General features: G+C 31.9%; 1 long non-coding RNA gene across 1 annotated transcript; it reads right to left on the bottom strand.

The window, feature by feature from the left end:
* Positions 1-335: 335 nt before the first annotated feature.
* LOC143051640 (uncharacterized) lies at positions 336-5,306 on the bottom strand. Its single transcript, XR_012970862.1, has 3 exons — positions 5,187-5,306; positions 2,081-2,213; positions 336-500 (listed from the first exon to the last, which is right to left on the bottom strand). It is a non-coding gene; the product is annotated as an uncharacterized LOC143051640 (long non-coding RNA).
* Positions 5,307-26,980: the final 21,674 nt, after the last annotated feature.

Here is a 26,980-nt window from a genome sequence, read left to right as displayed (position 1 = left end):
CCCTTTGTTTGATTGATATTGAAGAACCAAATATTGAGCTTAGCAGTCTTTTGATACTTGTTTTTTTTTCTCACGTGGAATATTAATTAAATATTTTCCAAATGTAGAGACTTTGCATGGACATATTTTCACAATAAACGATTTTTACTCTAACTTTTCGTAATTTTTTGTTGATAATTGTATAAAACTCTGGTGAGAGACAAACACTTGTTCTGGTATAGCCTGTTTCTTACATTAATATATGATAATAAGACAACTGTGAAAATGAAAATACACGATGTTATGAATCAGCTGTAAGAAACAAAAAACCTAGTGTTTTAATATAAAGATTTCTATCACAATCATTTATTTATTTTCATCTGGGTCGACACAAAACTTGTGACATGTAAATCTGCAACATTTCCGTTTTCCGTTACACTGTCCATCCAGTTGACATTCAGATTGTTTTAAGAGACAAGTTTGTGGTCTTGGATCTTCAGGGCAATCACCAATTTTCGGTTCTAAAATTGAAAAATTGTAGTATATAAAACACTTATAAAGGATTTTCTTATCAAGACATAGATTACTTAAGCTGTATGTAACATAACATTTCGAAATTTTGTGTCTTCTTTTCTTCGTGCTTTATTTCATTTGTTTATTCGAGCGTCTTTTGTAGACGACACGTATGTCTAGCGTATTATATTTCAATCCTTGTTCCTATGATGCATTTCATCAAAATAACATTTTAAATTCCGTGCGTCCAAATTAGCCAAATTCAGCTTGTAAGTTTTAATGACCAATTATATGCATAAGAGATATGTTGCAGAAGTCCAATGGTTTGTGTTGCAAACGAGTAAGCATGTGTTTACAAAAGTGACTCTATGTCGTTAATACACAGTCTCAATCTGTGATTTTACAATCGTTGAACAGAGGGAGAGATAATGACCACATCAATGTGGACGTTTAGATCTGTGTTCAACTGTGACACGGATAAAACACTGATAAACAGCTTAAGTGATGTCGCTTGTTAAGCAGTCGAAAGGAATACTTTAACTTAACCAATAAACAACATGGTTTAATAGCTTCTTGTGAACAAAAACCCGGTTACCATGTTTACATAGAGGTAAAAGTATTTAATCTGAAATCAATAAAAAAAAAATTAAAAGAATTATATATATTTACATATACAGGCAAAAATTTAAGTCAATAATACGAATGGAATTCGTAACCCCTAGTTGTATCTATTATAGGTAATATTGGGAGATTAAGAATGTATGATTTTGCTCATTATCCCTAAATCCGACAAAAAGTGATGTTACAGTAAAACAAAAGCACTGTAAAATTCAATTAAAAAGAAATATTTGTATAAATTGAACAAAGATCTAAAGACATAATTGCATTTGATAGAACAACGTTTGCATGAACTTTTTTGTATAAGCAACGTGTTATAATTTTTAGTTTTAAACTTTAGAATTAAAAAAAAAACATCAGTCAGTCTCCTTCGGAATACCTTCCATACGGTTGCATACATCTGTTAGATTGTTTCGCATTATACATCAGTAAATAAAGGCAACAGTAGGATACGTCTTTTTACAATTCATAAATCGATTGAGAAAAAACAAATCCGGACTCATACTGAGGGAAACACATCAAATATAAGAGGAGAACAACGACACAACAGAAACACAACACTTAAATGCAACACACACAGAAACTAATATGAAAACATTTCATGACAGGAATAATAATTATCAATGAAATCATTTGTCTGATCTAGTGCATTCAATTTTATTTTTACGTCTCAAAAAGCCATCCAGATATGGATGTGGTATGATTGGCAATAATACTGCTATCCACCAGTCACACTAAAAGGCTCTTAAGATTTTTTTTATATTTCTAATGATCTGCATGTCATAGAAGTATAAACTAAATTTTCCTAAAATGGGAACCTGACTAAATTAATATGATAAACATCGATAATGAAATTATTTTTTCCTGGAATTAGATACTATTTACATGGAAATTAACTTCAGTTATTTACCTATTCTGAATTAAACCGATATTGGGTTCGGAAATGCAATAGGTTTTATACAAAACTTACCTAGAATTGGATCCCGACAACATCCTCCTCTACAACACAGTTGATCACCAGGACAGTCTGTGTCATCTCCGTTGTGTCCTTCGTTGCATGTGTTACTACACGGGGAAGGTGGTGCGCTTGTCGGACAGGAACCCTATAAGTTAAATATACGATACGTTATTTATGTTATGATAGTTCAGTATTACATTTTTATAGTCGGTCGGAAAAAATACTATTCATAAAAGAAAGAAAAAATAATGTAGTTTTGCAAAGACATCAAATATGAATAAAAAATTCCAGAGAATGTAAAAATGTGTGCTATTTGAAAATGGCGACATTATATGTATCAAAGCAAATGAAATCGTGGAAAGTATACACCGATTCGGTATAAGATACAATACTTTTTCGTGCACCTAGGATAAGTAAAATTGAATTTTAAATATCACCAAACAAGGAATCATTGATCTAAATCTCGAACGTAGATGCTACATAATATATAAAAGCAAGTCATATCAAAATTCGATTATTGTCTTAACAGTACATAACTAATATATAATCGTTGGTGTTTCATACGAGAGGGTGTTTCTCAGCTACAATCTCATCGAAACATTCTATGTCAGATTTAATTTTTTGATCGCTATTTTGCCTACCAAGCCCCTTGATGTTCACATTGACATTATCACGTGCGCCCTTAATTTATGACGGTTAATTTGTTTCTTGAGCAAGTAGCTTGACATGAAAATATATCACAAACAACATGAGTAAAGATCAGAGAAAGTATACATAAAATATGAAAGAAAAAGCGTACAATAATGCCAATGCTTCCTTTAAGTGGGATACAGACATTCAATCTCATAATTCGAAAATATACTGAAAACGCCACGATAAAGACGTGAAAAAAATCAACAGTTAAACAATAGTACGCTTAACATTTCTTAGAAAACTAACGATTAAGCAAAACTCGGAGTGTACTCATGTGCTTAAGAAGAATAATAGATCCAGCTCAACATGCAACATATGTCGTGTTTCTGAGGACTGCAAAACACGAACCAAACCAACAATTAGACATTGGACAACACGAAAAGATAAACTTATTCCGATCCATATATACCACAAGAGAAAAAAAACACAAATACGAATAGCAGTCTGTAAAACTTAGGTTGAGATTTTTTTTTAATAAAAAACAATACATTCCATACTCAGTTGGTTTGTTAGAAAATTTAATGTAATAAAATTGAAAGTTTTTACACAGTAGAATACATTGTATTTTTAACCTCTTTACATTTACGGAGCATCGGTGACAAAGTGATCTAAATAATTAAACGACTCCATCACTAGCCTAGCACTAAGATTGAAAGTTTGAATCCAACACGTGGCAGACGCATTAAACTCTAATTTTGATTGACTAGATTGTCTGTAATCATACAAAAGGTCAGTGGTTCAATCTGAACACTGCAGTTTCCTTAACCAATACAAATTTACCACAAAATAATAGCCAATGGTTTGTAAAAGGGCGTTCAATACCAATGAATCCATCATCATGTACATTTTCAATCTTAATTTCATAATGATCCGTAATGAACAGTTAAATGTGAAACACGGCTTTAAATTATATACACAAGTTAGCAGAAGCTGATATTCAAACAACTTGCATATTGTTATGGATTTATGAATGTTTCGATCGACAGTTTTTTATCGATGCGTTTGATGTGTTTGAGCTTTTCATTTTACCGTTTGATTACATACTTTCCGTTTTGAATTTTCCTCGAAATTTAGTATTTTTGTAATTTTACTTTTAACCTGTTTTAAAAGTATATATTTATTCATTCGTCAAATAATCTAAGTGGGATATCCCTTTTATACCATGGCATTAATCAAAGAAACTTAAATTTACAAAGCATATAAACATGATAAATGGATAAGGTAGTTGTCATAAACAGAACTTACATTCATGTCAATTTATAAGTCGTATATCAAGCATTAGTTATGGTAAATATTTATATTTTAGTCTGTAAACTGGGGTGAACATCTGCTGTTTAATAACTATTTACAGTAATTTTATTTTCTTGTTTATAGAAATAACACCAGTTCTTACAATATATAAATTAAACATTGTATACATTGTTAATTATTTTCGTAATACATTTTTTTCTGTTTTTACGACTAATATATAAGCCTTCTTTGCAAATAATTACTTATACATGTATGTGTATGAGTAACATTACAAAACCCATCTGCAGCTAAATTTATTTTGTTTTACTATAGAGTAACAATGTATTTCTCTTAAAGTTTTCTTGACTTCCATGATCTACTAACTAAAATTATTAATGATTAATAAGATACAAGGTTACTTATTTTGTACTGTACAACTGAGAGACTATTATTACAGTTTAAAAGAGCCCTCAAGAAATCGAACTTACTTCGGTCTACACACAGCGTCATTATAAAATCGTGTCTTTATGACCACACAAGGACATCACACGTTGTTTAACTTGTTGCATAATATAAATTTATGAAAGATCCCCTTTATTATGTACACCTCCAGCACATTTCGGTTTGCTGAGTTGCATTGCCTTGTCACAGTTTTATCTGGAATCTTACAGTACAATATACCTGCACGATAATGTCCCTTTGTTAAATATTTTATTATATTTCAATTATTGGGATACTTATTCTATAATAACATAACCGGTACAAATTTTGTCTGCACCAGATGCACGTTTCGACAATCAATGTCTCTTTATTAAAGTTCAATGCCCATAATTTGTAATCCAAAGCTAATTAAAAAGAGCTTTAAACCAAAATAAAATGACAAAAATGTCGAGTAGAACCAAAACCCGTCAAGGAATCATCACTGTAAAACATATTGTCTATAGAATCATATGTTAAATGATACAAGTAACATACATCGGATACTCCTATTAGTATTATTTCCCCTATGTATTCTGTTGAATTGTCTCAAATGTTAAATTTGCATTTACATTTTATGTGATACAAGTTTGTAGACTATAGAATAGGGTTCATGCATAACTTGTTTACACTTACGACTGTTCGGAACACTTTCTCCCTTTAATAGTTAAATGATAAATTCAAAGAACATGATTATCTGAATTTAACAATACATTACCTTTTTACACCTTGGATATTTGCACCCAGCGTAACATTTCTCTCCATTGATGATTTCAAATACAGATTCCACGCAAGTACCTGGCGGAGGTCGAGCGCAATCACGGGGTGGCCCACACGAATCTTTCTCTACAAATATAAGCATTAATATCAAATCTGTAGTACATGTATACACTTATATATCGACTCAGTCATAAGGAGTTAACTCGAAATGAAAGTTCCGTAATGTCATGTTTATTGTTTAACCATTTGCTTGGTGTCAAAATCAACTTTTGAAGGGTTTCATCTGATCTGAGATTGGTAACACTAAATTCTAGAATCTGGCTGCCCTGTGCATAGAAACAAAACATTATAGGGGTTTTCAAGATTTGTCTGTCTTGATTTATTTAACGAACAAATATTTGTTTTCATGTTTCCTTTCCAGTAAAAAGTATGACAAAAAAGTGTTTTAAAATGAATTCAACGGTTTATAAACGATGGTCAATCGTTACCAAGACAAAAGGAGCTATTGTGAACATGGTGAAGGGTAAGTCAAAAACAATAGCACTCAAAATTTATAATTGGACTTTAACTGACCTGGAATACACTTGCACAATTGGTCACCGGATATTTAGCAGTAACAAACAATCAATTAGTCAACTGACATATAAGAAAAAATATTCCATACTTACCGATGCCTTGACAAAGTCTTTCACATTTCCTTTTGTTTCTAAAATTATTCTTGTTACCCTTTCCTCCTCTATATATAAACTTTTCACACTTCATACTTTCGACATTGTAAAACCATCTTGGAATAGCCAATGGACCCGTCCCACTCAACTTCGGTAGTGTACAGACTGAAAATGAATAATTATCGATTAATATAATCATTGGAAGTATGATATTTTAATACTATTAAATCATGTATCGGAGTTTATAGGAATCAAAAGTTTACCGATGTTTGAACTTTTTATACAAATTAGCAGCAAAAACACAATTGACACTTCAAAACGGTGCATATAGGCTACAAATTATTCGGCGATTATTTTTTTTTTTTGCTTTGGTGTTACAAGTTTTGTAGCATTTAAATAATTTAAATGTATTACACTGATCAATTACAAAAATTCAATTGGTCGATATATTTTTTCAAACAAATACTTTACTAGTACTTTATTCGTTTTGTTGCAAACCAAATAAAAGTGAATGGCAGCAGTGATTGTTCGACTTCGTCTATCAAACAAAAGAAATTTACCAACATGAGAACTAATGAAAAATAACTGACACATTTCTTGGAACAGGAATTTTCGAAAGAAAACTAATCTAGTTAAATTACAACTTTAGAAAAATCTAATGAGAATTGAAGCCGGATTGACGTTTTAAGAGCTTTGTTGGGAGTTCATCTATTTAAAAAAATATCTTCTTTCTGTCACAATTTAGCAATACATATAATCTATAACAAAAACTCGTCCAAACAGTTTTATACAATAGTCATTGCTTGTCCTTAGTATGTATTGGTTTTTAATATGTTGCATCAGCCTAATAGGACCAAAAATATATATTAGAAATAATTAAGAAGTGTTGAATGGTACCAATTATGTAGGTTAATTAGAGAAATTAATTTAAAGAAAAAAGTTTTAATACGTTTATGATAGCACACATACTAGTATAATAGAATAACAATACTATCGTCCTGAATATGCATGAAATATTTGCCACTGGACGTTAAACAACCAACAATCAATCAATAATACTATGGGGTATCTGTCCATGACACAAAATCAGTACATGCGCAACAAAATACAAACACTCACAAAGCAAAGAAACAGCACTTTCATCGCTGCTCTTCATTTCAAAGTCACAGTAAGGTCTTCAACAAGGAGCAAAACAAAACCTCTCATATCATTGCAAGTTTAAGACGTCTCATAGCACTATATGTCTAAAATTATGTTCACGTCATATGAAATAAAAAAAACTTCGCACTTTAAAATTTATCCCTAGCGTAATACAGTGAAACCTGTTTAAACTGAACCTCTTCAGGACTTGAGATTTTGTTCGGTTTTGGCCGATATTCGGTTTAATCAGGTTCACAACTCATACAGTTTGATATGACGGTGCTTTAAACAATGTTTGGTTTATACAGGTTTTCGAGTAACGGAGTATTCGGTCAAGCCAGGTTTAACTGTAATTCCAATTTACCTCGTATCCTGCAGGTAGCAAAACAGTCTTGCCTCGTTTTGAAATTGTTTTCGTTTCCATCACACCCACCATAGACAAACTTTTTACACCGACCAGTTTCTACGTCATAATGAAATCGTGGCAATTTTGCATTACATGGTCCAACAACTGTCGGTAGGTCACAAATATTATCCCTCGATATTACACCAACAACCTACAATGTTCGAATGCACATTTAGTAGCAAGACAGGATCGCAAAAATATTACTAGTAAGTCACAAAGGATGACATATCTTTTTTTGACAAATTTTACAAATAGTGTCTGATTTCTTTGTTGACATATATGTTTGTTTTTAAGGTGATTAAGATTATTACACAATGTTGGTCGTTGTATCCCTTATTGATATTTCTACATGTATGTCTGTTTGTAATGTTCACTCATTGATAACAATATAAAGGACTTGTATGTGACTGTCATACAAGTTAGAGAATTTGCTAAATTCTAAACAAGAATTTCTCCACAATTATCTACATATGGAATTTGCTGTACCAAATCAGGAATACGAGATTTATTTTCCAGTCGTATGCTGTGTTTGAGCTTTTGATTTTGCCATTTAATAAGTAACTTTCTGTTAAAATTTTCCTTGGAGCACGGGTTTGTTGCTTTTCTACTTTTCGTTATACTTGAAGAATATATGATAAGCCATTCAAGGCTTCTATATTCTCCAAGAATGTGTTTTCTTTTATAGTGGTATATAGTATTTTGAAATTTAGAAAGAATTACTAGAATTAAGGCAAAGTTACACTTAGGCTTCTGTTTCGTCATGTTTATATAGCTCTTAAATGTAATCGTACTTGTAAATATTTGTCTTTAAGCGTAATAGATTCATCCTATATTAGGTATCTTTATGTTTACTTTTATGTGTTCAACTTAGCTATATAAGTAATTTCAGAAGAATTGAAACCCCCTATTTCGAACTGAGTTAAGCATTTTTTTCCATTCTTTCATCATGGAAATTCAATAGACTTTTGTTCCAAGAATTGATAGTAGTCATTTTATTTGTAGAGGCCTAAATAAAATATTTCAGTATGTTTTCAGATGACGAAACGACTCAAATAAATGTATATAATTTTTTTTTATAGTTATAGTACAGTAAAATACCAGAATTTGTTTTTAAAGGGACAATGCCACATTACAGATAGAAAATTACTAGACATATTACAAAGGCGACGAATTTCATTCATAGCATTCTGTACATCACCGTCATAATGTATTTAAATTATAGGTATAGGATGAATGTTGCCTGCATTTTTACATCATTACATCATATGAAATTTCACAGAAATCAAGACAAGCTAGAATCAAAGCGGCACATGCGTTAATATAAATAGAACAGACTTACCAAAACGAGAATAGCCAGAATCAGTATAATATTTCTGCGCATCCTGCTTAAGAAAAGCACACTATTAATTCAACATAACACACCACAACATCCACTATTACATGAAATGTGTAAATTTTAGTAATATTGTGCACATAAGCTGATTTGCAACACGTGTCTTTTTTAATATATACTTATTCAATAAAGTACATACAGTTTCTAATCTTCTTAATTATTAATTTGACACCAGAAAAAACTGGATTAATCACCTTTTTTACTTGAAAGTGTACTTATGAAACTTTCGCTTGCAGACTGCTAGTGTACAAGTTTTAGGACGCAATACCGTTAAGAAAGATAAATGTAAAAGGAGATAAATGTAGTATGCAAGTTACATACTAAGACCTCTTACCAAGGTATAGATTACTCTAGCTGTATTTGGCCCATTTTAATCGAAAATTTTGGTCCTCAAAGCTCTTAAGTTCAGTTGATTTTTTTTTATTCTTGCGTCACTAAATAGTTATTAAAGGTTTCTGGCTTATAATTTGATACGCCAAACGCGCACACAAGTCTACACAAGACTTATATCAAAATATTTAGAAGACAATAAACTAAGTGCAAAGTTAAACACAGTGTTGAAGAGCATTGAGGACAAAAAAAATCCAAATACGGCTAAAAAAATCTATGCCTGGTATAAACAATTCCTTAGTATATCGAATAACTCATACTTTTGCAGTGAATTGATTAAAATGACCATATCCTTGATATTTATGTCACTACCGAGGTGCTTTCTACTGAAGAGTCTTTTATAAGGTCTGGTGTAATTTTACTATCCTAGTTTCTATGATGCGTTAAATCACGATAATATTTTATAAATTTCGTGCATTCAAATATGTCTAAAATCAATAATAAAAAAAACACAAGTAAACATTCAGCAAGATTAACATATACATCTGTATAGTAAAAATTGAATTTGTTACTCCTTATTGTGTACAGGATATATATAATATTATGAAAAAAATATAGCTCGGTCAAAAAAAAAAATCACGTATATAATGCCTAGCCATGTTAAAATTTCAATAAAGTATAGCTTGTATCAACTATTTCTTAAATAGCAAGGAAACTATTGATCAGCTGTACACAATGGAATTATTTTCTATATTTTTCTGTAAATATGATATCAAATTAACCCTGAATACAAAAGAACAAGTGCAAAATGTTTGCTTAATTGTAATTTAGATATGTTACATTTGGTCTGTAACAATCTAATGGCATCTTATAGTAGTTAGTGCCCCTGAAATGTGTAATTATCAGGTTTATTGATTATGACTCCAACTTGGTTAATTATATAGCCATATGACCTTAACCAAAATGTAGGTTGACATATGACCTTGAAAAGACAAACCGGAAGTGACCTTGAAAAAACCCGGAAGTAGCCATTTTTGCACATTTTTCATGAAAAAAATACTTGGAAATCATAGATTTTGTAATTCTTATACATTTACTTATCAATGTAGACTAAAAGTGACTTTTGATAAACCGGAAGTGGCCAATTATCTCCTTATTTACAGGCAAAAGTCTATAAAAACAATATATTTTTGGAATCAGTGTGAACGAAACTATCAAATGGTACCGGAAGTGACATTTACTTCACCGGAAGTAGCACAGTACCTTCCTTATTTAACTCAAAAAGTATATGAAAACCATTCATTTATTGAATCAGTATGGAGAAACTAGCTTCTTTTCATAATTTCTTTGATGTGGAAAGACTTTCAATTGTTCTCTGAACAATTGGTTTTTAATTTGATTTATTATTATTATTTTAACTGTCAAGTCAGTTTTTGATATATTTATTTTGCGTGACTGTATTTTATGCATCACGTCAAACTTTGAACGACCAAATTATTTCATGTCTACCTGTGCGAATTTCAAACTAAAGACTAAACAATACGAGTGATGTCAGGTGCGCGGGAAGGGTAAGCAGATCCTGCTCAACATGCAGTACCCCACGTTTTGCTCAAAACCGTAAAAGACGAACCCAATCAACAATGAAAGCTGATATCAGAAACTCCGAAAGGATAAGCTGATCCCGCTCGATATATGCCAAAAGAGGAAAAGACACGCATACTAATGGCACTGTGCAAAACACCATACTAAAAACTTAGGCTATGAATAAAAAAAAACTAATAAATGCTATGCGCGGTTGGTATGTTAGACAATTAAATGAAGTTTGTACATGGTAGAACACCCAGTATTTTAACCTTTTTACAATATCGGAGTATCAGTAGCGAAGTGATCTAAACAGTTAAACAACTGTATCAGAAGCCTGTCAACACTGAGGTTGAGAGTTTGAATCCTGCTCGTGGCAGATGCATTCATCTCTAAACTTAATTGACTAGGATTTTTAGTTTTCATACCAAAGGTCAGTGGTTCACTCTAAAAACTTTAGCTACCTTCATTAATGAAAAGTGACTACCACAAAGTACTAAATGGTTAAAAAAAAGGGCGTTCAACACCAAAAATCAATCAATCAGCCTCTTTTGTTTCAAACTAAATTTCAAATCGATCCGGAATGAATAATCTAATTAATGGGAAATAAAAGTATTAATGTGCCTGTCCCAAGTCTGGAACCTGTAATTCAGTGACTGTCGTTTGTTCATGTGTTACATATTTGTTTTCATTTTTTGTGCATAAATTAGGCCGTTAGTTTTCTCGTTTGAATTGATTTAAATTTGCCTTTTATAGCTGACTATGCGGTATGGATTTTGCTCATTGCTGAAGACCGTACCATGATCTATAGCTGTTAATTTCTGTGTCATTTGGTCTCTTGTGGTGATTTGTCTCATTGGCAATCATACCGCATCTTCTTTTTTATAAACATGGTTCCCACAAAATATGAACACACAACTCTACAGAAACTGAGATTTAATCAATTTACATCTTGTCTTGGATTTTTAAATGTTTAAATATTTAAAGAAGTATATATTTCATCATTTGTAAATCAAAAACTCCCCTTTTTTTATCATGATATCAACCATATGCAAGTGATATTTACAGTGCATATAAACATGCTATACGGATAAGCTATTTGCCCTACAAAGAGCTTACATACATTTATAAGTGTCAGATTAACATTAGTAATAGTATGTATTGATATGTTTATCTATAAACTGTGGTAAACATCTGCTGTTGTATTACCATTTACAGAAATATTTTTATGTTTATAGGTATAACACCAGTTTTTATAATACATACACTAAACATTGTTTACATTGTTTATTACCTTCCTCAATACATACTTCTTGTTTACAAATTATTGAATAAAAAGCTGTTTTACACATGATTGCTGATATTTGTTTAAAGTCCGATGGCAAAATCATATTGTAGCGAATTCTATTTTTTTTTTTACTTTTCTCGATAATTTTCTCGATATCCTTTATCCACAGGAGTATATATCTACTAGTAGAACTATAAAAACTTCAAAGCTGTTGATTGTCTCTTCTGTACCATTGATTGACTTCATTTTGGATTCTTAAAACTTAAAAAAATAATACAGTATGAACAATTTAGCCTTTGTGACCACATGCAGAAATTAAACTTTTTTGAACTTGTTGCATTACATGATTTGAAAAGAGCAGCCAAATACATGTACTTCTGCTTACATGTCAATAATAAGCTTCTTTTAACTTTGAGGTTTGTTAAATATGTGTTTAAAGCATGCGAAACGTAATATTACATTTGTAGTGCAAATTCAATTAGCTTAATGTTATATATAAAAAAAAAAAAAAAAAAAACTGTCACTTCATTACACAAGGCTTTAAGTATCTCGTGGCAAAAGACGACATTCGTAATGTTCTAAAGTTTGACTCGGCACAATATTCATGTATATACATTAATGATATTTGCATTACAAAATCCAATCAATTTAGTGCACGTCCAGAACATTTTTGATTTGTTGACTTTGTATTTGTTTGGCTTCATAAATATTTTGATATGAGCGTCACTGATGAGTCTTGTGTAGACGAAACGCGCGTCTGGCGTACTAAATTATAATCCTGACACCTTTGATAACTATTAAGACATAAGATAAATTGGGACAAAGGTACCAGGAGTATAATTTACTGGTTCATGCTAATGCAATATCGTGGCACCAAATCGTCTTGTACTATGCCCGACGAGCTAGACCACTCTACCACCTAACCTTTTTTGATTTTTTGCAGCCAAAATAGAAGTGATTGACAGCATTTATGGTTTACTTCGTCGACCAATCAAAAGAAAATACTAGTATATCAACGAATATTGAACTTCTTCTTCTTTCGTAATAAATACATTTAGAAGGCCCAATGTGAAAAAAATAAACCTTTATCAAAATCGCATAGAAGTGTGTAAGATAACTTGTATTATTGATTGAATGTTTTTCCCTCTGATTTAACAAATCAGAAAGGAATCAATTCATTTACTATCAAAGGTAATGTGAAAAAGTGGTGGCACGAAAAGTACATGTAAAGATTATCATGAACAGATGGTATTCAAAACCTTAAACTTAAGAACTACATACTACCTGGCTTCATAAATGCATAGATCAAAGTCGATGATACATAGCTTTAATTGTCAAATAAGGGAAACTCATGTTTAAATGAAAACACAGAACATTGAGTGCACAGTGACAAATATGGTTTAAGATAACTGGCTGATACGAAATGGGAACACCATTCGACAGGATAATGGGATGTTCATGATTTGTTAAATGAAACCTATATTCACCATTCAGATACGTAAGGAGTTATTATTCAAGGTTTAAATGGTCATCCTGGCAACTGTATAGATGATCCGTCATGTTCATTGTAGTGCAGGTATACAAAAACATCATTTTATAAACGCTGAAGAACTAGGACGATGACAAATCATAAAAGGGTCAAATGTACAGGAATATTATGTAACGAATGAAAATGAAACCACCAAGACCAAGTAACAGAACCCATTCTCCAGTATATGACGCCTGTATTAGAAACAAACAGACGGACTTTTTTTCTACTGAGTGACGCCAACGTCATAGGATGGGGTTAAGTAATAAGAAAATCGATCAATTTGCAAAAGTAAACACAATATAATATAATACTTAACTCCAATGTAGATTAAAAAGGGGGAGGTCCATATTAAATTGAAGCAAGTTGACAAGAAACAAAACACCAACTGCCATATCCCTAGTGAGGCATTCTCAAAAGAAAGCTAACCTAGCTAAACCACAAATATATGAAAATTTATTAAAATGTAACGAGAACTTTTGGAAGGTTGGTTGACATTGAAGGCACTTTGTCGGGAGTGTGTGTGTATTTATAAATAAATCAATATTTTCCTTAACAATTTATCAATACACACAACCGTCTAAAAGACTTCTAGACAATTGTAAACTATTGTCATTACCTGATCCGTAGTTTACCCTTAACTTCTAGTGTTTTATGTGTTGCATCACATTAATAAGAAGAAGACGTTCTATTTGAAATATTAATATTTATTACGAGGCTCACATCATATGGTTATATTAAATAGTAAGCCAAAAAATTGTCCTGGGACATTTTATCTGTTTGCACAAATAAAAGTATGTCTTTAAATATGTTCACGGTAATGTTATATGAAAAAGAAAAAGAACTATCTCTAGCGTATGAGTTACAATTTACCTCGTTTCTTGCAGGTAGTAAGACAGTTTTTTTTTCGTTTTGAAATTGTTTTCGTTCCCACCACAACCACCATAAAAAAAACTTTTTACATCGACCAGTTTTTACATCAAAATGAAATCTTGGCAACCTCGCACGACATGGTCCAACCACTTTCGGAAGGTCGCAAATATTCTCACTCGAATATACACCAACAACCTTTAATGATCGAATACACATTAAGTGGCTAGACAGGACTGCAAAGTTATTAAGTAAGAAGCCATGACATATAAATTTTAGATATTTTTATTTATAGTTTCTTTTTTTCTTTGTTCACATAATTATTTGTTTGTTTTTAAAGTCATTACGATTACAGCACAATGTTGACTGCTGTACTCCTTTTCGACATGTGTGCCTGCATATCTGTTTGTAATGGTCACTCATTGTTTTCAACATAATGGAATTGTTTGCGACTGTCATTGTGAGAGGTTTAGCTACGTAGCTAACTACAATACTTAGTAATTTTCTACAGAAGGAAAAGTCATAAATACGAGAGTTGTTTTCAGTCGTATGATATTGTCACTTGATAATGGACTTTCCGTTTAAAATTTTCCTTGGAGCTCTTTTGTTATTTAACATTTTATTCTTTAAATTACATTAATCTGTTGATTTACATGTCGATTCACAATCCCTTAGTCAAATCTACAGTTACAGGAGATTGGTGTTTTGAGGTCTCTTTTTCATGTAATTCTTAGATGTTTTCTTTTCGTACTTGTACATCAAATATTTGCCTTTGAGCATTATCGATCTATTCTGTATAATGCATCTTTATATTTACATTTGATGTATTTTACTAAGCTATATCAGTAAATTTTTAAATGAAACACGTTATTTTGCAGTTATGCTAGGCATAATACTTCATTCTTTCATAAGGAAAATTCCTTCAAGAACGCATTACAGTCAGATTATTCGTAAAGGTCAAAACACAAAAGATTGTAATTCCATGTTCGCTTCATGTGACTAAAACGACTCAAATGAATCATATCTACTCCCAATTTTGATTTATTTTTTAGTTTTCATGCAGTAAACTATAGAAATGTGTAATGGTTTTGAATCATGTCATAATGCAACAATAATGGTAGCAAGTTACATGGCATAATTTTTCCAAAAGTGACACACCATAGTCATACCATGTAAGCACACCACCATTATAATATACATTTAAAAGAGGGACGAAAAATACCAGAGGGACAGTCAAACTTATAGATCTTTAGGTATAGGAATAATGTTGCCTGTATACCTTAACGCCTCGGTCACACCTTAACGTTTATCACGAACGGATGCGGAACGGATAACTGTTTTTCAATCCGTTCAAGTCCGTTAGACGTCCGTTCTTATCCGTTAGACTTCCGTCCATATCCGTTTCATTTCCGTTATGTTTGAGCATGTTCACAACTTTGAACGGACATCCAACGGATGAAGTGTACGTTGAACGTCCGGTAGGCGTCCGTTTTGTACTGTAGTCGTCCGTTTGGTTTCTGTTCTGTATCCGGTTATTTGTCCGTTAGAGGTCTGGTAGACAAGTTCCCCAAAGGACTTCTACTAGATGTATAACGAATAAAATGGATGTTTAACGAATGTGAAACGGACTTCTACCAGACGTATAACGGATAAAACGGATATTTGACGGATCTTAAATGGATAAATGCAAATTGACAATTAATTTCGCGTCAGAAATGCCAATTATTAGTATGTCATATTTCTTGAGTGTCATGCATTCTTATTATTCATAATCCATCTTAAAGTAAGGGCACTTCTTCACTATAACGCAGCTCTTATTCAGGACACCAACTACCCTTTGGTGGCATTTTGAAGAACAAACCAATACCAGTTACACAGAAACTTTTTGAATATTTATGCCATTTACATGTATTATTATTGTTGCCTTTATTTTTCCATATATCTTGTTCGTTCGTTTTATCCGTTAGGTGTCCATTTTATGCGGTACTCGTCTGTTAAATGTACATTCGACATCCGTTCTGTCCGGAACGTTTCCGTTTCTCGTACGTTGCATATCCGGTGTGTGTTCGTTATGCATTCGTTACGCATCCGTTTAGTTTTGTCAGTACATCAACGGACCCCCAACTGATAACAATTTTGTCAACGGAGCACTTTTATTTTCATCCGTTAGGTGTCCGTTCGTGCTATCCTGTAAGGTGTGACCACAGCTTATAACATCTGTTGAAAACTCACAAGAGTCTATATAAGGTAACATTTTAAGCTGCACATTTGTTTATGAAATAGACCAAACTTACCAAAACGAGAAAAACAATACTCAGTTGAAAAAAGCGCATCCTGCTTCAGAAAATCACAATAATAATTCAAAATAACACACTACAACATTCACTATGATATTATAAAATGCACATGTAAGTAATAAGGTACAAATAAGCTAATTTGCAACACATGTCTTTTTCAATATATATATATATATATATATATATATATATATATATATATATATATATATATATATATATATATATATATATATATATATATATATATATATATATATATATATATATATATATACTGATTTATTAAAGCCCATACAGTTTTTAATCTTCTTTAGTATTAATTTGACATCAGCAAAAACTGGATAAATCACATGTTACTTGAAAATGAGGAAACTTTGGGTTGGTGACAGTTGGTGTTAAAGTTATAGGAAGTCTAGGAATAATCATATGTATGGATATATGTCTAAAAATTTGCCAATACATCAATCTTTCTCTTAAGAATATAAATGAGGAGAATGAACCCTTTAAGCATTGGTTACAGTAAAAGTACTGTTATTTTCTATTATTATATTACGTGCGAAATTCAGACACACCTCTGATACTGCTGTATGGTTTAGATATAGATAGATGTGGTGTGAGTGCCAATGATACAACTCTCCATTCAAATAACAATTTATAAAAGTAAACGTACGGCCTTAATTTGAAAAGCATTTTAATGTGTTTTACAAAGTTTTGCGTTTGTAACCCTGTTTGTTTTCTCTCAATTGATTTATGATTTTTGAACAGCGGTATATTATTGTTGCATTTATTATTCTCGGAATATAACCTGATTTATTTCCCCCTACTTGTATCAGTTAATGTATTTACCACGTAATGCAATAACTGTCATGTGCTCTTGTGAGTGAGAACAGGTCATGTTCCATAGGTTGATGTTCATGTAAGTACACTTCCCGCATAAAGTCGCAATCAGAAACTCCACAATCAGTAATGTTAAAGTGAATGTTAAAGAAAAAGAACAGGTTTATGGTAACTAAGACTATTGGGAAACATATATAGTCGACTGGTCTGAATTGTTACCTGTTGCAATATGTTGATGGGTGTAACATGTTTAACTCGTCACATTATGTATGTATGTGCCTGTCCTAAGTCAGGAGTCTGTAATCCAGTGGCTGTCGATTGTTTATGTGTTACATATTTGTTGTTCGTTTTTTTTTATATAGATAAGGCTGTAAGTTTTCTCGTTGGAATTGTTTTACATTTTCAATTCGGGGCCTTGTATAGCTGACTATACGGTATGGGATTTTTTTCATTGTTGAAGGCCAGTATGGTGACCTATAGTTGTTAATTTCTGTGTCATTTTGGTCTCTTGTGGAGAGTTGTCTCATTGGCAATTATACCACATCTTCTTTTTTATAGTTAATGATAATTTTGGGGTTTCCAGCATTTATTTTGTAGTAGTGACGATCTTGCTGCTTTATGAGTTCATGCAATTCCCTAAGATATTGGTTGTAACCTTTATATGTATCTCCGTAATCGATAAATACGATTTCATCATCAGTAATAATTTTTATAGTGCCAAAGTAGTCATAAAAGGACTAAAAATATAGGAAAGTGCGCACGAGTAATCGTATCTTTCAAACACATGGTATTCTAACAATATTCTGATTGTTTTTAACGTACCCCGTAGACCTGACTTCAGAGCTTGTTATACCCTCCTAACCTGTCAGTAGATCAGCAAACAGTGCTAAAGTTTATTTCACCGGATGTCTATTTCTCTCATTTTATTCTTGAGGTCAAAGTTATACAAACGTTGAAGAGCTAATCTACCCTGAAGCGATCACAGGTATAGCCAGAATTTTTCATCAAGAAAAAATATATATCATTTCCTAGTTTAAACTCATATTGAAACAATATCCATATTTCTCCCGTACTGGCTACTGTGCTGGTATAATGCCTTCGTTGACTGACAATACAGATCCATTTTGTAATAACTTAATTTCACTGCACTTTGTTACTGTGCATTTTGACATAAATGTGTCTTCATTTACTTGAGGCCAACATATTTCGACAACCCAAAACACTAACAAGTAATCAGATCGTTGCTTGATTTAGATATTTTTCTTCATACATATGTTATAGCAATAATAATAATAATAATAATAAACAGATATGTCAATAGTACACGAATGCCCCATCTGCACAATCATTTTCTTAGTTTTATGAATCGTGACATTGGTGTTTTAAATCTCATTTGGCATTAACATTAGAAAGATCATATCATAGGGAACATGTGTATTAAGGTTCATGTTGATTGGACCTCAACTTCATCAAAAACTACCTCGACCAAAAACTTTAACATAAAGTGGGACAGACAGAAAAACGGACGGACAAACGAAAGGAGGAACGGACGAACGGACTCACAGACCAGAAAACATAATTCCAATAAATGAGGCATACATATCATATTACAGCAAATAGTATGCAATCATTTTCTCTACTTTAATGGTAAAATCGATGGACTGAAAGTATTTGGACTGGTGATGCTCAATCCAACAACAGATCATCGACCAAGTTGTATAAGTAACCTTAACAGTATCAACTGTAAATGCACAAGAAATTATGTTAGAAAATAAACATCTGTCATCAGGTAATATTGTTTCAATTGCAAAATATGTTAATCATTTATTTTCTAATTTGTGCAGCTCAAACGAATATGAATTATATAATGAATAAACAAACAAAAATCAGATATGTGTGTATAGAAATGTGATATGCCTTTACAATATTTATTAAAAAAGATTATTCACACTAACGGCATTTTTACTATGATTTTGGCATATAAACATGATAAAGTTTATGTATAATATGTATACAAAAGAGAAAAAATATATATTTGTTTAAAAACCTATGTAAACAATAATCAGCACAGAAAATGTAGACAAATGGTAAAAGATACATTGTAATAACAAACTGCTGCTACACAAACTAAAAGATACACTTCTTAGAAATCCAAATGATTAAAGGATTCAATAAGTATGTCAAGATATAGATTAAGAAGCCTGGTTTGACCTTAATGAGTTTCCTATGCTAGGGAAAAATAGTTTAGGTTTATCCAATCAAAACTGACAAACAACACATGTGCGTTGTATAAGCACACATACGTGTTTATGGAAAACGATCATTGGCCTGTCACAACATCATTTGATATTTTTTATGAATGTATAACCATGCCTTGTTACCTTGACATAACCATTACAAAAAAAAGTAACGTGGTTTCTGATCGAGAGAAAATACATGTAAAACTTGTTTTTGTTTTAGTTCTAACTCATTAGGATTTTACTTATCGAGCAATGCCATAACAAAGTGCAATTAAACGTACACATATGCAGGTTTTGCATGACATTTAAGGAATGACTGTAATATTTTTTCCGTCTATGAAGAAATAACATAAAAAAATTGATGCACACTAAATAACGCGCGTAGTGGGTTATTTAACAGTGTGCACCACATTTTTTTGTTATTTCGAATAGACAGAAAAAATATTACAGTCATTTCTTATAATTTAATTCTAAATTCCATTTTAAACCGTAGAAAACCATAAAAAAAAACGTTGATGACGTCACAGTCACATGACTAAATTATGTCTATGGGCTCATAACAAAATAACGTCAGCCAATCAGAAGACACGTTACATCCAAAATTAAATTATATTTCTATAATAAGTTTATTTGTATTGACTGCTTTCATTGATGTTTTTTTTCTCTTCAAATTACACTCTTTCTGGATATGTGAATTTTAGCCACTGACTTATCACGGCAAATAAGCGGGCACCGTAGACATTATATTGATTATAAGTAATTGACACGTAAGGAAATATTTCAGTTAAGTATAATGTATATAAAGAGTAAAATCTCAAGAATACTGAACTGAAAATTTAAAACGGAAAGTCCCTAATTTTAAATGACAAAACAAAAAGCTAAACACTTCAAACGAATGGATAACAACTGTCATATTCCTGACTTGGTACAGGCATTTGCTCCTGTAAAAAATGATTGATTGAACCTGGTTTTATAGCAAGCTAAACCTCTCACTTCTATTACAGTTGCATCAAAATTCCAGTTTTATATGAAAAATAATTTAATTTGAATCAGTTTTAATCACAATCACTTCATGTTGATCTATAGCGTCGACACAAAATTTTCGACATCCAAATTTACAGCATTTTCGTCTCCCATCACACTGTCCATCTAAAAGACATTCAGACGGTCTAATTATAGAACAATTTCGTGGTCGCGGATCTTCAGGGCAATCCCCGTTTTTTGGCTCTAAAATCGAAAGATGTATGATGTTTATATAAAGAATAAAATATAAACATGTCTCTAAAACAATGAACATAACAACTTTCTTATAAGTTGTAGCAGAAAGCGGGCGAAAAGAGAATACAAATCAAGAGACTAGAAACATTTTAGTTTTCATTAAAAAATTTCTAAAGCATAGCAAAAATTATCTTTTCATGGATACTGAAAACAAGTAAAAAAATTAATCAATGATACAATGAATTCAATATTGAACGTTAAAATCATGATTATTCCACTGCGATTTAAATATCCAGTTATGATGAGTGGCAGATGATTCAAATCATAGTTTTGCTTGTTCATAAATTAAAAAAAAATGTTTTCAACAATAAAAGTACCCATATCTGTCTAATACAGTTGCATACGATTTTCCGATTGAAGTTCTTTGCACACACTATACTTATTCATTTGTTCTTGTGAAAGCTTTACAAAATGCAAGTTCGGTTGACAAAATCTTTTAACATACATGAAAACACCCTTTTTAACTATCTTTGTTATTCTTTACAAATATTTCTAATGAATAATTGTCACAAGTGTATCATTTCTAGAAAAAAAGCACATGTCGTAACTATAAAAATATAAAAAAAAAAAACAGGGGATGATACAAGAATTTGAAGGCACATTTTTCGGTATATATGACTGAATCGTAAAACGTACCTAAAACTGGATTCCGACAACATCCTTGTTGGCAACACAGTTGATCACCTGTACACTGTTGGTCGTTAATACATCTAGAATGACATAAAAGCAATGGAGGAATACTTGGACAGGAGCCCTGAAAACATGTAAAAATTAAGGCATTTAAGAAAAGAAAAAAAAACCAACACATGTCCATAAAATACAAGTAAATTAGCACAGTGAAAACTGAAAGCAAAACGAAATGTAGTTAGTATTTATAAATTTTAGTTGACATACATGAAGTTTTATTAAAAATGAAATGTCTTCAAACAATAAGGAAACTATGATGGATTGTGGTTTGACACCTACTTCAGAACAATTGATTTTTTGATGGTCATTTTTAAAAAAAAATTATGAATAAGAATTGATTGCATACAAAGAACATTCGATCTTCGACAGGTAAACTTTCATCCTGCTAACTCAAAGTGACATAAAAATCCAAAGATACAAGGCCTCGATAATTTGGTTCTTGCAGTGACTCAGAGCTACTTAATAGCCGGTAAATACTAATGTAAAAACTTGTTCCCTCAGACCAAAGCATCAATCAGTACAAATTCATTTGATATAGTGTAAAGACTTAAAACGCAAGAACTAGAAAAACAAAAAATCAATCTAAAGAAACATGGAAACCAAAAAAAGTAAAACTGAAATACTATCTTTTGAAAATATGATCACAGAACAACAGCAAACAGTGAATATATATTGCATATTGTAGAATGTAGAACATGCTTTATAAATATGATATGACAGCTTTATATATTAAAGGTTTAACTGTCAAAATTCATTTATTTTCACGAAAGCTGCTTTTATCAGAAATTTTATTCTAGACATTAGGGTTTAATTTTTAAATTGCCATTCATTGTTTTGTCAGTCTACATTATTGAATAAGGTTTGTAATGACCTTTTTACGTGGTCTGTCTGTGCTTTACAAAAAAATGTATGAAGAAATATTGAAGAATGATTCAATTGTATAATTTCGATTCCCTCATCTTCTTTTGTAGTGACAGTCTGCTTATATCGAAAAGTCTTAGTCTGTCACTGCGAACTTCTATCATAATAGAAATTAACGTGTTTAAAATGTACATATGCATGACTTTATCAATAAACTAAATGTCTACATCTTACAGAGCCTGTAAATTAGGCTATTGTTCGGCAATATATACAAATCATCTGCACGTCACCCCAAAACACCTTGTAATAATTCCAAAATATCACCTTTTTACATTTTGGATAAGTGCAACCAGTAAAGCATTTCTCTCCATTAATTATTTCATAAATAGAGCCCGCACATACATCTGGCGGAGGGGGAGCGCAACCTGGATTTGGTCCACATGGATTTTTCTCTAGAATATTCAGAAAAAGACATGTTTATGTCATGTGTCTGTAAATTATGTATTGAAAATACCAACAAGTGTATTAATTGGTTGCTTTAATTAAGGTGAACATCTTACCCAGGGCACTTTGAATCTTTTTTTTTAAATACTAAAAATTTACATGTGTTCCATAGTAGAGGTTGCTTGTGTTGTTTGGTCTGTGTGTCTGTTCCTCCGCCCGTCTGTGTGTCCGTCTGTTCCATTTCAGGTTAAAAGGTTTTGACAAGGTAGAAAGGGTTTTGACAAGAAGGTTGAAGTCCAATCAATTTGAAACTTAGGACACATACTAAAAGTGACCTGATTTTGATATTTCAATGCTAAATTAGAGTTTTTACCCAAATGTCACACTCTATGGAACATAGAAAAAATATAAATCGAGTTGGACATCCGTTTGATATGGACTTATACTTGTCTTTTATGGTATTCTAAATTATTGTGAGACATATATATTTATGTATGTATCACTGCTGGTGATCCGATTGTTGAATTGTCACTGGTTCAGACGTACTTTATTATTTCTGTGACTGTATCTTGCATTAATTTGTAGGAACCTTCACAAAAGATGATTCAGCTGTTCTGTAACAATTCTATCGTTATGCCTTTTATTTCATATATTGAATTACGACGCTAAATTAAAAACTGACGAGGAAACGTAACACACGGCCACTGACAGATTTATTATTGTGAGGCCTAGGTGGCCGAGTGGTTTAGAGTGTTGGATACAGTGCAAGGCGTTTCAGAAGCATTAATTCGAATTTATTCGAAAAGTAAATTTACAGATATGACATTGTTGGGATGATGTCTAGCCGAATTATGTATTATATTTCTTTAAAACTCTACATAGCATTACACCAATTGCCAACACAATTAATTGGCGTTCAGGTCTAATGCAAATATCGGCGTCTAAGGTTGTTTTTATCTTATTCCTCTCTCCTTTTATAAGCAGGAGTGAATATTTGTGTGTATGTTTAAATGAGTGCTCATATTTTATAAAAACCTAAACCCAAACGGTTCAACATTTTATATATATGTATATACTTTATAGTGTTGCCTTTCAGACCTTCGATTTTTGTTACCTTCAGGGGCCGGTTGTTCAACTTGTCGTTAAGTCTAATGCTGTCGTTAAAATATGCTAACGCTTCGTTAAATTTTAACGCATGGTTAATCCTGTTGTTCATCTCTACATTAGATTTAACGGAACGTTAAACTGTCGATAACTTCTATGAAATTTAACGCTGCTATAGACCTTCGTTAAATACTTAACGAAGAGTTATAATTTATAAAATGGCTACTCTAATAATGGTACCTAAGCAAAGAAAAGAGAGAAGCACCAGAGGAATGGTTTCACAGTTAAACAATTTGACTGACAATAAAATGAGGATAAGATATAGGTTTGGAAGAGACTCTATAGCCTACATATGTAATATGGTGGGAGATAAATTGAGAAGATCTACAGCAAAGGAAACTGCTCTAACAGTGGAACAACAAGTATGCATAGCCTTGAGGTTTTATGCCTCTGTGTCATTTTTAAAAGTAATTGGAGATACAATGGGCTACGACAAAGCAACTGTATTTAGATCACTGCATGGTGTTACCAAATGCTTTACTTGATGTGAAAGACAACTTCATCCAGTGGCCAAAATACATCGATTCTAAAAACAGGATGAAGTGTGGTTTCCACAGACAAATGAAGTTCCCAAATGTTTTGGGGTACATTGATTGCACACACACACATCAAGATACAAGGGCCATCAGGACGAGATAGCAATATTGATGACATGGTATAAATAATCGACGATTTTTTGTTATGGCCACAAAGTTGCATAAAATCGGAGAGAATAACTAATAGCATTTAAAGATTTATTATTTTAACATATTCACAGAAGAGTATAAATTAGTTACTGATACATACCAAGTACACTTTCAACTCCTTCAAGAGCTTTGAAAGAAGCTGAGTTTTTACAAAGGTCTATTGTTCTTTTAATGGCCAGACTCATTTATTTTGGCTGTAGACCACCACCAGTAGCCCTCTGCTCTTTGTTACGTTTGTTAAAGACCTTTTTAGCCTCCTTCTTGGTGTTAGCCCAAGTGTCTTTACAGTCTTTGGGAGACCAGTTAGCAACACCCAGAGCACTGACCAAGATGGAAATCCTGCTCCAGACAGCAGTCTTTCTGAAATTGGTTATACCATCCCCAAACTTTTCATTTATCACTTTGTAATTTTTTTGCACTTGAACTTGAATTACATTTTATTCTTCTTGGGTAAAGTTAGGTTTTCTGTCCCATTGTGTTTTAGCAGCAGATTTGTCAGCCATGTTGAAGTAAATATTAACAAACCAATGCATTGTTGGTAACACGAATAATCTCTGAACTTTAGTTAAATATTTAACGATTGGTTAAATTACTTAACGTCATCGTTAACTAACGACGGCGTTTAACCAAGTTGAACAACACCATTTCAACCATGGGTTAAGTAACGATACATTAGAGCATTTAACGACACGTTAAACTTAACGCTTACATTAAGTTAACGACAAGTTGAACAACCGGGCCCAAATGTTTTTGCCTTTCTTTCTAAGGAAAGCTATTGTGTTATTGACAAATGACTTAACTCATTTCAGTCAGCAATTCTACATTTAAGTGGATTTTCATTGATATGGTTAGGATTATGAAATAACTGTTTTCTTAAAACCTTGTATTGCAGAAATTTTCTACCAAAGGAATATTTTATATTATCTGTATTTGTAATCTTTTTAGAACTTATTGGTCCTCAATGCTTTTTAACTTTTGTACTTCATTTCAATTATCAAATTGTTTTTTGTTCTCCAGTGTCATTTATGATTCTTTTGAAGATACAATGCGCATCTTGCGTACAAAATGCAATCCTTGTATCTATTTGTACATACTATTAAATTTAAAATTGAAAATATGTTATAATATACTCACTGACACCCTTACAAACCCTCTCGCATCGTTGTCTGGTTCTGAAGTGATTTGTGTTACTCCTCTTTTCCCTACCATACCTATACCTTTCACATGCCATTGACTCGGCATTATAAAACCACCCTGGTCGGAAAGCTGGTATAGGTAATGTAGTAACTTTTGGAAATGTACACACTTAAAAATATTTTGATTAATTTTAGTTACAAATCGCTACTGTCACAATATCACTGTCAATGACGAGTTATGCTCACGAGTTAAACGCATTCAAATCATTTGATCATCGACATGTAATATTATCCTAATAAAAAACATAGCATTTAACCAAAGAAACGTAAAACGTATTGAAATTTTTATTAAACTGTGTTACTTACTTACTTATGTGTAAGTGGAAAACATGTAAAAAAAAAAGATAAAATATTGCTCATCGAAATTGCTATGTAAACAACAGTATACAAATTAAATGTTACACGTATGACATGTATAAGATGGTATACAACTTATTTACCTTATGAGCAATTGCTCATTGCAAACGTTGGATGAAATATTCTCCTGGTGGATAGCATACACCCGTATAGTTTGCATTTTACATTGACATGATTTATAATTGAACAGATCAAAACTGTAAATTCACTTGAGGTGTTGAAACAAACTGTTTTGTTTTCGAAATTATAATGATTTTCTACGTGAGGAATGAATTACATTAGATGTTTTTTAGCAAAACTTTATGACTCTGAATGCTTAAGATGCTGTTCAATTTCTTATTGTGTTTACAACAACGTTTTAGAACGTCGGTTACGGATCTTTTTATAGCTGTTACGCTTATTTGGAGTACATTGGATTGTAATCATTTGCCGTATATAGAGTTTACCTTCCCACATGCATGAATTATGGTAAAAGCGGCTGAAGTCTTCGTTTTATTTACTTCTCAACTGCTTTGTCATTTATCGTAGAAAAGCATAT

This window comes from Mytilus galloprovincialis, chromosome 11 (genome assembly GCF_965363235.1).
Source record: "Mytilus galloprovincialis chromosome 11, xbMytGall1.hap1.1, whole genome shotgun sequence".
In the NCBI taxonomy this organism is placed as follows: domain Eukaryota; kingdom Metazoa; phylum Mollusca; class Bivalvia; order Mytilida; family Mytilidae; genus Mytilus; species Mytilus galloprovincialis.
This window is presented reverse-complemented; position numbering and strand designations above follow the sequence as displayed.